This window comes from Rhagoletis zephyria, unplaced genomic scaffold (genome assembly GCF_001687245.7).
Source record: "Rhagoletis zephyria isolate East Lansing unplaced genomic scaffold, Rhagoletis_zephyria_1.1 Rzeph_scaffold_00217, whole genome shotgun sequence".
Taxonomy (NCBI): Eukaryota; Metazoa; Arthropoda; class Insecta; order Diptera; family Tephritidae; genus Rhagoletis; species Rhagoletis zephyria.
The window spans coordinates 353793-366894 of record NW_016157301.1 but is presented as its reverse complement, the minus strand read 5'-3'; positions in this window follow the sequence as shown (position 1 = coordinate 366894).

The following is a 13102-nucleotide window of genomic DNA, read 5'->3' as shown; positions in this document are numbered from 1 at the left end:
CTTCAGGACATACACAAATTATTCGACTAGAAAACATATCGTTTTGCAGCCTTGTAATACACCGTTAAAAAGCCGCTATACTTTTCGATTAATTAATTTTTTCGATGTCCTTGGGAGAAATCCTGTCGTCCTATTAAAAATTTAAAGATGCAGATTTACTAGAAATGCGTTCAAATATGGGAAACATTTCGAATTTATTGCATTTCCAAAGTTTTCATGGACGATTTGGCAGTCTAAGTTCAAGTTATTAACTAAATCTTCAACTAAAACTCGGCACGGGTTATCGTTAGCCTACGGCCATAAAATTTCATATATATGCTATTTAGGCTAAAAAGCTCAAATATAGAGGGTATGCATATCAAAATTTGCACACAAGTTTTTTTCCATATATTCTTGGGACAGTCTAATGTATATACCTCAGACCTTCTTCTGTTCGGCCATCAATCAGCGCAGACACTCAACATTTTAATTTAAGTAGGAAGTAACAATATTTAAATTTCAAACTAATTTAATAATGAAATAAATAGAATTATAATAATAAAATAATTGGCGTCGCCGCCGCCGCCGAATATTTTTGAAGTTGACCACGCCGCCGCCGCAAAGCCTGTCGGCGTAAACCTCTAATACATTCCTAAAATTTGGTGTGCACACCCGCCTATCCATCATGCGACGGTATGTCATACTTGACATGTAGTACAGACAAGTTTGCTTGTGTATATTCTGCTTTAAACACAAGCTCGAAAGGCTGGTTTTACTTGTGAACGAAAAGCTCAATACTCAGTTGGCATGATCTCTGAGAACGAAATCGTAAGCTGTTTATAGTTTTGAAATATTTTAAACAGATTTGACTCACAAACGCCTCTTTAGACAGTCGGAAGTTTTATATTCGAAAGACTACACTTAAACCCTCTTAAACATTTTCTACTCCTGGCCAGTTTACCAAGCTCTCATCCTCTGACGAATCGTTGAACCAGAACTTTGTTGTACTCATTTTTATCACATTTTTTTAAACTCGCTTTCTTTTTTATTTCATTTTAATTTGCACAAATTTACATACATATGTATAAGCATACTATTTAGTTTGCTCGATTTGTAAACAAAACTTCTCAGCGGTGAAAAATATACTATTGTAAGCAACCTAACGGAGCGAAATTCACAATAGTGCTATTCTTCATCGAATGAGCGTCATAATACCAAATGAAAATTCGTTCGATCAGCACTTTCGACCACAGTCGAATGCAACTTATAATAAGGCCCTTACTTTTACATTTCTATGCGAGACTGCATTTTTAACAAATGCTTACATAAACAAGTAATTTTTAAGCAAAAAAAAACATCAAAACCGATTTCAATTCCCATCTAAGATTTTAAGATTATCGTTAATCTATTAATGATTCAATGATCGGATTTAAACCAAATTAGACCGCCTGTCAGCTAACACCTTTCCTTTAAAAAAGAATTATAGTAGTCGGTTAACGTGGTCAAAAGTTATGCGGTAACATACATAGAAAAAAAAAATAAAAAATATTCCGACGAATTGATAACCTTATCCTTTCTGTGATGTCGTTTAAAAACAAATACACCAGCAAGCTTTCAGCGTCAAATGATTTCAAGGTAAAATTGTCAAAGCTCCCAATAAACTTAAAGGAAATAATGAAATCATCAAAACAATTTCAGTCCTCATAAAGTTTGCATTGTGTTTTCTTTTTTTCGTAGATATTTGAAAAGTAGGGGTGCCGCGAAATTTTTTTAGATCAACAAGGGTGACGAGGTGAAAAAAGTTTGGGAACCCCTGCTTTAACGTACCAAACTCGTCTTTTGCAGCTCCAGTTATATTAGAACCACCGTCGGTTAATTGTAAGCCACAACAGAGTCGTAATTAATTCTCCAGTCTTCGCAGACTTCTTTAAAAGCGCATCGAAGGTTAACTATAGTTTTCCTATTTGTAGGAAGCTTCGCACAAAGTTCAATTGATTGCACCTCTGTACCTATAAAACATTTGGAGGTAGTATTAAAAAATTGGTATTTCTTGACATTTTTAAGAATAATTAAGATGGTGCTGGAATACTATATTTAAAAAATGCCTTACCGTAAAAAATGAGTTGTTACTCCCAAATATGACCTCATCGTGCTCGCATAAACAAATTGACGGAGATTGGGACAATAATAAAGAAAACCGTTCACGGGGCTCGTGATATTTACATTCCAGTCTTTTTGTTAGAGTCGACTCAGAAGGAATTCGATACAACGGTTACAAGTTTTTAACAAAGTGTTGAAAACCAGTACGTTCGGGAGTACGCAATGGCATATCATCCTTAGCGATCATAAATATCAATGCATTTATCTATAGGTCCATGAGAAGTGATCGGCAAAGATGTAGAAGGAGAAGCAGTTCCATATACATATATCTTCATTGCACTTCAAAAGTATCCTCAATAGCCATCGCAACTTACAAATATTTTAAATTTATTTAAAAGATATAACTATTGGTAAGATACATAAACTCATGAAGAAAGACTTTCTTCTACAAAATTATTAAAAAAACAGCTATATCTTAGCTCATTATTAACTGCAGTTTGTGGAGATAAAGGATTAACAGTAATATCTTCATACGGAGAAGAACGCCCTATTCTTTTTAATTTCGCAGGCATTTGTTTTCTTATATTAACTTGATGCACCGCTCTTAAATGATTTGACAATGTTGTAGTACTGTTATTAAAATTTAGTTCTCTACCACACTTTTTACATTTCTTTTTGGTTTTATTGGCAATTTTTTTAAATAAAACCAAACAGCACTCGGCGCCATTGATAGAAGAAAATTTATTTAAGAGACGTTTGAGCGTCAAGAGTAGACAGTGGAAAGTCGACTTCAATCGACTTCTATAAACTGAAACTCGATCACTAGAAGTCGGCTTTTAGGAGTAAAAAGTCGATTTCGGTCGAAAGTCGAACTCGACTTTGCCTTCCCTAGTTCAAAGCCGGTGGCGAAGAGGTGGTGGGGCGTATGTACCAGCTTTTAAGCAGAACTTGGTCAGATGAATACATGCCCGAAGACTGGAATCTCAGTGTACTTTGCCCAATTCACAAGAAGGGAGATCCCGCCGTTTGCGTCAATTATCGCGAAATAAGCCTTTATAATATTGCATACAAGGTCCTGTCGACGATACTGTGTGAAAGACAGAAGCCGTTCACGAACCAGCTGATTGGACCTTATTAGTGTGGCTTCAGACCTGGTAAGTCCACCATTGACCAGATTTTCACAGCACGTCAAATCCTGGAGAAGGCACTAGATAAGCAAATCGACACGATAGCACGAAGAGGAGCTGCCTGTACGACGCCATGTCCAAATTCGGGATCCCCGCAAAACTTATACGGCTATGTAGAGTGACGTTGAGCACGACCTTCAGCTCCGTCCAAATTGGGAAGGACCTCTCCGCGCCGTTTGAGACCAAACGAGGTTTTAGACAAGGAGATTCCCTCTCATGCGACTTTTTCAGTCTGATGCTGGAAAGCGTAATAAGAGCTGCCAATCTGAATCACAGCGGCACCATATATAGCAAAAGAACGATGCTGCTGGCGTATGCAGATGATATCGATGTCGTAGGTCTGAAACAAAGGGACGTGACTGCAGCGTGACCAGGTTAGAAAAAGCAGCTAAAGAGGTCAGCCTAGCAACGAACGAGGGCAAGACAAAGTACCTCCTGGCAACATATAAAGAGTCCACGCGTTTCGGGACACATGTCACTGTTGGCAGATATAGCTTTGAAGTAGTGAAGGACTTTGTCTACCTAGGATCCAGCATAAACTCCACCAACAACGTCACCCTGGAGATAGAGCGAAGAATAACTCTTGTCAACAGATGCTACTTTGGGCTCGGTAGGCAATTGAAAAGCAGGGCCCTCTCTCGCCGAACAAAAATTATGCTCTACAAATCTCTCATCATGCCCGTCGTTTTATGTGGCGCAGAAACTTGGACGATGTCGAACAAGGATGAGAAGGCTTTGGGAGCTTTCGAGAGGACTATTCTACGCAAGATCTATGACCCTGTTCTCGTGGATGACGGGTATCGGAGAAGATGGAATGACGGCTGTATGAGCTTTTTAACGACATGGACATAGTAAAGCGCATAAAAATACATGCTGTACGCATGGATGATGACGCTCCGGTGAAAAGATCCTGCGACTCCGCAAACATGGGTGGACAACGACATCAAGGGCGCCCACGAACGCAATGGAAGGACCAAGTGCAGAAGGAACTGACTGCGCTCGGGATAATCGACTGGCGCAAATTCGCACAGGAGAGAAGCAATTGGAGAAACTTTTTGGTCTCGGCCCAAACCGACAAACGGTTGTAGTGCCAAATAAGAAGAAGAAGAATATAGCAGAAAAAAGTGGTCACGGCGGCACGGAGAAGAAACATAACTTTTCCTTGAGATGTGAGAATAACAAGCACAACAAATTTGACGGTTAATAATCTGAGATTTACCTGTGTAAACGGGGTGATTGAAAAACGAGCTTCGATTGAGATAATTTTTATATGTGAACCAAGAATGATAGAATACAAGATTGCGCCAATGAGAGAGGATTTTTGAGCGTAATTTTTGCGTGACGTCATCTTGGTGCAATTTCGAGAGAGAAATGCCAAAACGCATATAAAAATATGTAAACAATGCAGAAAAATGTGTTAATTTTAATATTACATGGCCCACTTTTGCAGGAATCAATAAATATACAAAGTTTGATTAATTAGGAACACGTAGCAATAATTTTGGACATGTAGCCCTTTAAGTAAGTACGATTTTTAGCACATAAAAAAATGGATGTATTAACAGTGTTTGCAATTTAATGTAGACCAAAAGGAAGGTGTGCAGCAAAGTGAATTTTTGGACTCGCCATTGTAAAAAGCCATGCAAAGTGCACATTTATATTTGTGGACGGTAGCCAACCACCATAAACTCCACAGCTGTTGACTCCACAGCTTTTATTTGGTGACTTTTGTACCATTTCCGAGAGGATGCATGAGTGTGGCTTAACACTTTCATCAGATATATTTGCATCAACAGTATCACTCGCAACGGCTATGAAAACTTAGCTACAGTATAATGCAAAACATTATATAAATGCAAATTGTTACCTGCAGGGGCAACGGCAGTCTCACTCTGCTCAAGTAACGTGCTGACANACCTGTGTAAACGGGGTGATTGAAAAACGAGCTTCGATTGAGATAATTTTTATATGTGAACCAAGAATGATAGAATACAAGATTGCGCCAATGAGAGAGGATTTTTGAGCGTAATTTTTGCGTGACGTCATCTTGGTGCAATTTCGAGAGAGAAATGCCAAAACGCATATAAAAATATGTAAACAATGCAGAAAAATGTGTTAATTTTAATATTACATGGCCCACTTTTGCAGGAATCAATAAATATACAAAGTTTGATTAATTAGGAACACGTAGCAATAATTTTGGACATGTAGCCCTTTAAGTAAGTACGATTTTTAGCACATAAAAAAATGGATGTATTAACAGTGTTTGCAATTTAATGTAGACCAAAAGGAAGGTGTGCAGCAAAGTGAATTTTTGGACTCGCCATTGTAAAAAGCCATGCAAAGTGCACATTTATATTTGTGGACGGTAGCCAACCACCATAAACTCCACAGCTGTTGACTCCACAGCTTTTATTTGGTGACTTTTGTACCATTTCCGAGAGGATGCATGAGTGTGGCTTAACACTTTCATCAGATATATTTGCATCAACAGTATCACTCTCAACGGCTATGAAAACTTAGCTACAGTATAATGCAAAACATTATATAAATGCAAATTGTTACCTGCAGGGGCAACGGCAGTCTCACTCTGCTCAAGTAACGTGCTGACAATTCTTTTGTTTTCCCTGTGCTGAGCTCTTTCCGCACGCTGGGAGTCCCCCAGATTTTCTTCGTAAATGGTAGGAACCTCACCACGTTTTAAACGACGAAGTTTTGTAAAACCTAAGGCATTTACAAAAACAATATTAAATGTAATATGTTACCCATTTCGAACTGTGTATTATTTCCAATATCTTCACTAGTAAAGTGCTTCATGCACACATAGCTCGATTTGGTGTTTAATGAATCTCCTCGCCGGCAGAACTGCTTCCACTTTTTCGCCAGAATTGCCGCCGTAGCAAACGAAAAAAACTTATATCACACGCTTTCCTTTTGTTTTCGCTATTACACTTTGCCACGGCACACTTCATTTTGCTTTGTAATGTCTCAATAATTGTTTAAAACCACGCAGAAATATTAACACACTAATATTAAAAATTTTATTTGGTTTTTTGGTATGCTCACAATCAACAATTGCACCAAGATGACGNTAATATTAAAAATGTTATTTGGTTTTTTGGTATGCTCACAATCAACAATTGCACCAAGATGACGTCACGCACACAGCTGATTCTGTCAAAATCACAAAGCGCGGATTAGCGGTACCGCGATTGGCGCAATCTCTATTTCTCTCAATCGTGTATGTGAACATACTTTTAGGAATTAGCAAAGAAGATACCTAAAAACTTACTGCAGTGTGCACAAGGTACTGGCCAGTTGTGGTACATGTCAAAAGGATGGGATTGCCCTTCAACAGGTTCTGTCGCAGTTACGATGGCCCTGACTCAAAAGAGACAGTCGAACAATTCTGTGCTAGTATCCAGCCCTCGAAAGGATGAGGTTTAACCCAGCAAACACAGTCTCTAACGTTAGAAAAATTACTAAGGTAAGTCTCTAACTAGGGTAATTCTCCAATCGTTCTCGAGTTGATGACGAAGATAGAGAACTTGTCACGATAATCGTCACTCAGATCACTCAAACCTTAAAGCGGCCCTGTATTTTTAATGCAGTGTCAAATATCGAATTGCTGTCAACGCTAACCCATATTCGGATTGACCTATATTTCTGTCAGCGACTCTGACACTAAAAACGTCTCGCATAAATTACACAATTAATGGCAATGCACTTTTATTTATTTATTTGGTCTACAGAAAAATGTTTTCTTACAGACAAATGGGAATAGAACATTTATATACATAGTAATTTATAATAATAATAATAATAATAATAATAATAATACCAGCATAAAATAGCAGGTTTGGTAGCTGGCGAGGCCTAGTCTTCAGTCTACTTTTGTGTGCGGCGGGCGGAAAGACCTAGTTTCCGCTCCGCGCTGCGGACAGGCTGTTGATCAAGGTCGGTAAGGCCGGGTTTCCGATCCTTGTTCCCGAAGACATTACTTTGTATGTGTGGCTGGCGGAAAGCTCTGGTTTCCGCTCCGCGCTATGAACAAGCTGTTCAGCATGGTCGGAAAGAACGAGTTTCCTATCCATGTTCCCGAAGTCATTACTTTGAGTGTGTGGCAGGCGGAAAGCTCTAGTTTCTGCTCCGCGCTGTGGACAAGCTGTTGATCATGGTCGGAAAGGCCGAGTTTCCGATCCATGCTCGTATTGTCTTACGCGGTCGCGAAAATATACGAAGCCGATTACAGTTGTACTAAGCAGTCATAGATATTGTGTAATTTATCGTTCCCGGTTAAAGATATTAATTTATTTAGTTACAAAAAAGCGATTCACGTTTACGTTTACCTCATAAACTGAACAGAAATACAGTTCACCAGCTGGACCAAAAGGTGCAATGTAAGGGTTTTCATGTTATTTATTCAAAATCTCAAGTAAGGATTTCTTAATGGTAAAATGTTAGTCGGAGGTGTCAAAATAGTCGTAATGCTTATTAAAGTCCTGGCATAGGCAACAAAGAGCATCATGCATTTCAAAATTTGAACTAAGAGGCGCAGGCACTTCGACGCTTTGAGTCACCGCCTTAAGCGCAGTGTAAGCAAGCAATGCAAGAATAACGAAATGTAGATCCAATTTCTAATGACACACTTAGAGTGCGATGATTGCGCAAGGAATTGAGTGACGGCGATCGAACCCTAAGTGGAACACCCAACGTGAATCATTATGTTAAGCATAGAGGCGCAAGCGTAGAATCTAAGCGTGTGTATAAATAATCGTAGAACCTAAGAATAGTTGCGCAGAATACTTTGAACGTTGAGGAGTTGATGTCGCACGTCGGGATCTCTCTTTTCTTCAAATAAAACTGTAAAATTAAATCGAAGTGTTTATTTAACTTATTTTGACAGGGCCAAATTCCTTACAGTTTTGTGTGCTGGGTATGAGCTACTTCGGCCGTTGGAATTAAAGCGAAAATAAAATTTTCCTTTTTTACTCCTACGCGTTTCAACGCATTTCGCGCCTTCCTCAGGGAGTCTGCTTTATTTGAACCATAAACAATAAACAATAAACATGGTTAACAATTATCATAACATACAATTCAGAATTTGAAACTCACACTTTACAATTATTCACATTAAACAACAATAATTACATGGTTTTAGCGCAGCGAGTTTACATTACTTTCTTTTTGTTTTGTTTATATCTAGATTTTAATATAGCTGTGTAGGCGTTGTTTGTGTTGTCCACGTCTTCTTTGAAATTCATCACGTTGTCAAGTTTCTGTTGTATTCGTAGGCTTTCCAGTGTCATTCTCCTTCTTTCTCCTCGTTCGATGTCCAAAACTCGCGTGCTGTCGTAGTCCGCTTTGTGCTCGTTGTTTGCCAAGTGTTGAGCCAGCGCAGTTGTCATTAATCTCATACCCAACGCTCGTTTCGTTGTGCCTATATAGCATTTATTGAAGCTTTCATTGTTATTACCAGTGCATGTTATTTCATATACAACATTGTTATGTTGCTCTTTTTCGATCTTGGCCTTTGTTTTAGTAAATATTTTGTTTAGAGTATTGTGTGGTTTATGCGCATATATTATGTTGTTGTTTTTCATTGTTCTTCGCAGTGTTTTATTGCTTGTTAGGCCTGGTATATAGGTTAAGCCAATGTATTTTTTGTTGGAGCTTTCTGACTCGACTTTTATATTTTGGTTAGGCTGGTGAATCTTGTTAATTGTGGTCTCTATTAGGCTATCAATAAGTGTATTTGGGTAGCTATTTTTGCTCAATATTGTTTTAATTCTGTTATTGTTTTCGTCAGTGAATTCTTCGTCGCTTAGAATATGTATTTTCCTAATGAGGCTGGCTGCGGTATTTACTTTTTGTTTCCAAGGGTGATTCGAATGAAAATTAATGATTCTACCCGACGCAATTGATTTTGCAAACCAGTTCAGCAATACATAATTGGTTTCTTCTTTTGTGCACTTCTACATCTAGGAAGGCTATTTTGTTATTGTTCTCTTTTTCTACTGTGAACTGTATATTGTATGTTGTGAGTTTAATGTTTTCAATATCTCTTCCACGTCTTTTGTCTTGATTATCGCGAATATATCGTCTACATATTTGCTTATGTATTTGATATGTATATTCTTTTGCTCTAATTCAGCTATGCTATCGTCTAATATTTTATCTAGCACAATGTCTGCAATGGTTGGCGATAATGGGTTCCCTATGGGCATACCATAAATTTGCTGATATAGGGAATTATTGTGTTTGAAGTAGTTGTTGTCTCTTAAGCAAAACTCTAGCATCATCTGGAAATAATTGTTTGCAATGTTGGTGTAGTTTTCCAATGTTTTCAATTTTTTCATGATAATTTGTATGGCGAACTCCGCCGGGATATTCGTAAATAATGAAATTACATCAAAAGATACTAGAATTTCACCTGATTCTACTGTGACACCTTCTTTTAATTGAAAAATTCCTACGGCCGAAGTAGCTCATACCCAGGACACAAAATTGTAAGGAATTTGGCCCTGTCAAAATAAGTTATATAAAATATCGGAGAGCAAATCCGAAGAAATAATATTAAGAGCGATAAGCAACGATAAACATGAAGCAATTTTACAAACACATACAACTAAAATATGACGAAGAAACATGCTATGTAATCAAACAATACAGTAAAATTATGAAAAAGCTCGCGAAACAAAAGGAGAGGTTAAGATTCCTATTGCGATGTAAAGATTATGGCATTACTCCACCACATTTACAGGGAAAGGCGAAAAGATTCATGCACTGCTTCAAACTAGACACAACTAGACGCTCTTTTAAAAAAATAGAAGAATGCTTTTTGCTTAAAGTCTTAAACTTAGAGATAAAAGAAACAAATATAAATCTCAAAATACTATCTACTGACGTAAAACATACATAGGATATATTAAAGGATAAGGTGAAAGAGGCAGAATATGAAAAAATAATAGAACACCAAAAGCAACTCAACAAAAAAGTTTCTGGAGACACGCAAAGAACACACGACAAAAAAATTAATGAACAAGTATCGAAAAATTTCAGGAAATTCGGAATGCGGTTAAATGAAGATTGGTTTATAAACAAAACCGATATAGCGGTACCACAAGATTGTCGATGGTTACTATCGCTTGGTGGAAAATTTGCATTACCTGTGACAAGAAAGACGTTTTCCCCGATTCACGTCATTGCAGATCTGGAACAAGTTATACAAGAAAACACGGACGAAAGAGAAAAAGACACAACAAGAAGTAACATCGCAGCGAAAAGAAGCACGTTCCAGGAAAAATTACGCAACAACACGAAAGAAAAATACATATTGAAAACATATGAGGACACAAAGAAATTTATAAGCCAACACAAAGACCAAATTGTAATTGTCTACGCGAGATCAGCAACCACACGTTCCAACCTATAATTAAGAAAGAGGTGTATTTAATTGAACCTATTGTATTTATTTCTTGAATTCTTATACTTACCAATATGTGTTCAAGTTGCAATATGTATTCAGCTGTACGAAGAAGAAATGTAAACAAAGGGCAGAGGGTTGCCGTAGTTGGACGTGTGGATGCTCAAAAATCCCTCAATACTTGTTAATGGCAGTACTTGTTAATATTGCTGAATAGCAATTGCCAATCGGCACAGCCATTTTTTTATTGTCACTTCCATGATACAATAATTTTTAGAAGGTAGTTTCACTTCTTCTTCTTATCCGCCATGTTAGCTATCTGGCAGAAAACGTGTTTCGTATTTTTTGTTGGAAAAATAAAACAAAGAAAAGCCAAACATATAAGTAGAGAAATTTTCGAATATTTTGTAATAATTTTCTTCATAAAAAATTAACTGCTGCTTTCGTGGATATTGCAACACACGGAATAGATGTAAGGACACAGCTATAAGAGCCACCGCACACCACAGACTTTATCGGCCGCCTATTTAAATGATAGGGCTCGCTTGAAATATGTACATGAAGATGTATGGAGGTGCGCACATTACACCAGCTTAATCGCTCTGACCAATAAGTTGTGGTGCAATGGAAAGACTAGCGAGCACATCTAAATTGGCGGCCGATAAAGTCCGTGGTGTGCGATGGATCTAATCCATTATAAACATGAAATATTGCTGCAATATTTTCATTTTTATGATTTTTATTCATGTGATTAGCAGTGGCAAAAATNCAATATTTTCATTTTTATGATTTTTTTTCATGTGATTAGCAGTGGCAAAAATGTATGTATAAAATACGTATATTTATATTAAAAATTAAGTGATCAGTTATGAAACATATAAATCTTTACATGTTCTGTTAAAAAATATCTAAAATAACAAGCGATAATCCCCAAGTTCTATATCGTAGCAGTGGCCACATTTCGTGTTTGTCACAGACACGGTTTATGTCAAAAATTTTTAAGTGAAACTACCTTCTAAAAATTATTGTATCATGGTCACTTCGGTTTTTTATGTACACGCAGAAGCAGCGAAAAATTGAATTTGTGCGCAAAAACTTAAAAATTTAATTGTTAAAACTTTGAAATAAAGAGAACTAAACGTGAACTGTAATTGAGAACTAAAACCTAAACTTAAATAAATGCGTAACGGTTAACTAAAGAAGAAAAGAGGAAATATTCATTTTGCGCTAGTCAGGCAGCAGATTAACCGGCTTAACATCCAGACATCCCACCTGCAGGTCCTCCGAACCAAAGTCAAGGAGTCCGTACAGCATCATCCGTCCCCAGTTTGGTCCTTCGTAGCCAGCAAGAACTAGCCTTACACATTTTGCGTAAAGGGAAAAAGCAAACGAGACACACAAATTAAGTACAAATTTGCTTGGAAGCAGTGAGTACAAAATTTATAGATACTTAGCCTACCCACAGTATACAGTAAACCAACCATTGACAATATGCTTATTTGAAAATTAATACATGAAATACGGTGCATGTATAGGATTTTTTTGTCATTAACCCATAGGTAACGACTGGTGCAAAAGTACCCACAAATATTTGTTGATATATTTGACATGTAAATTTTAACATCAAAATTCGTAAAAAATAATAATAATACAAAAATACTGTTACTACATGGGAGGTGGGCGTGGTTATTGACAGCTTTCGCCAAAATTGAATAGTAACCTAAATTATACCAAAGGCAACTTCGGCCCTGACTTTCGTTGAAATATCAAAATTTTGTTCGAGTTAACGTGTTTACAAAGACACACGGCTGGATCAATTCAACTCGTCATTCTGAATATTTTGATAAATATGTATGTATGCATATGTGTATATATGTACATACATTTTATACGGTTGACAAACTGGCTCGCTTATCTGCATAAACCGTCTTTATTTGCATTAACTTATGCATTAACTCCTTGCAAATGAGAATAAGCGGCTGGACAAATACATAAAAATTTCGTGCATTTGTTCGAACGTGGAGATATAATTTTGTGTACATATTTCATTAAAGCTATTAAGGTATCTACAATAATAGTGGTTTAGTTGAAAATGAGAGAGTTCTACCTTTAAGCTAAGTAAGTACTTGTTCTACCTCCTAAATTTTCCAAAGTCAGCCCAACATTATTCACTGAAAGTTGTGTTCGGAACACGGTATGACTTATGTAGGAACTGCATCCGGTCATAATCACTTACGCTACACGCTTGATTTGCTTAGAATTTTGTTTTTCTCGTTATTACATTTTATGTGACTTGAAAATATTTTTCACTATAAGAAAATATTTAAATTGGATTTCATTTGGGTTAACGAAAACGACAACTGTGAAAAAATATCAACCAATACATTCAAACAAATTGTCAAATAAGCAT